Source organism: Schistocerca americana, chromosome 11, assembly GCF_021461395.2.
Source record: "Schistocerca americana isolate TAMUIC-IGC-003095 chromosome 11, iqSchAmer2.1, whole genome shotgun sequence".
Taxonomy (NCBI): Eukaryota; Metazoa; Arthropoda; class Insecta; order Orthoptera; family Acrididae; genus Schistocerca; species Schistocerca americana.
In genome coordinates, this window is record NC_060129.1 from 204,799,193 (window position 1) to 204,800,559 (window position 1,367).

Genomic DNA, 1,367 nt, shown 5'->3' on the forward strand with positions numbered 1-1,367 from the left:
ACTCGACCTGCCATCTGTCTGCGGCAGTTGGTACTGCGGCCAGCAGCTCCTGCCCTCTCGCGTCTCTCCGGTGCACTACGTGCAGCCGGCCAATTGTTTTTTCCGCCATTATACCTCGTGCCGTCTTCTCCAGCCTTAGTCGCGCAACGTACCAAATTCGGAAGATTAACTTATCATAAGACCAATTGAAGGATGTTCATTCTTAGAACTGTTTCCCAAATCAATTACACATCAAAATGTGATTAAGATTCAAATAGAGCAACTCTACAGTTATGCACAATCAAACAAACAAATAAAACTCATTTAACCTAAGGATGAATTTTGTTCATTTGTGGGAATTCTTTAATGATTATCGACTGGATGGGCAAGGACTGATATAATTAGGAGAGTGAAAATAATCTGGCCTACTCGGCAGTGTTTCCAACACAAAGCGAGTATACTGAGCCTCCGATTTGTGCGAAGATGGAAGCACTACGATTTCCAAATGTGTGTGAAATCTTATGGGACTTAACTGCTAAGGTCGTCAGTCCCTAAGTTTCCACCCTACTTAACCTAAATCATCCTAAGGACAAACACACCCATACCCGAGTCGGGACTCGAACCTCCGCCGGGACCAGCAGCGCAGTCCATGAGTGCAGCGCCATACACTGTGCGATTGCGAGTTATGTATGAGACATGCCGGTGAACGTTAACTGCGAGAGCTATTCAGCACCTGAAGGTTGGTCTCAGAAACAACCCGAAGAGAAAGAAAGGCAAGAGCGCGTGCGTGGTTCGTGAGCAAGCGTTAATTTCACAAGTCAAAGATATTTTAGCTGCAGATCGTGATGCTCAGTTTCTGGAAAAAATGAATGAAATGTTTGAAGAACGTGACAAGGCGCTACTGTTATATTTGTCGCAGGAGATCGATGTGGTACAACAACAAGTCGCGGAATTAATTGAACAAAACAAAGACATTTGGCAAGAGGTAACACAGGTAGACGAACGCGTAGATCAAATAGACAAGGCGCGGTACAACTTAGAAAATGAGGACATGCCGGTGAACGTTAACTGCGAGAGCTATTCAGCACCTGAAGGTTGGTCTCATAGCTATGTTGGGATGCGCACAGTGAGCTGCTGTATTGGTATAAACTACGAGAACAATGCAAATGAGCAAATTGTAATCAAACAAGACGAATTTCAGATACAACATATAGTGTGATTTCGTTAACCACACCTTTCAAAAATTAAATGGTAGAAAATTTGCTGATCTATGCAATAACATCTGCGTTGACCAGATATGTAGAATACATTACCAAACTTGTACCTGGGTATGAAAAATTCTCGCCACTAACATTATACAGACAGGGGCAGGTACGACAATTTTATTA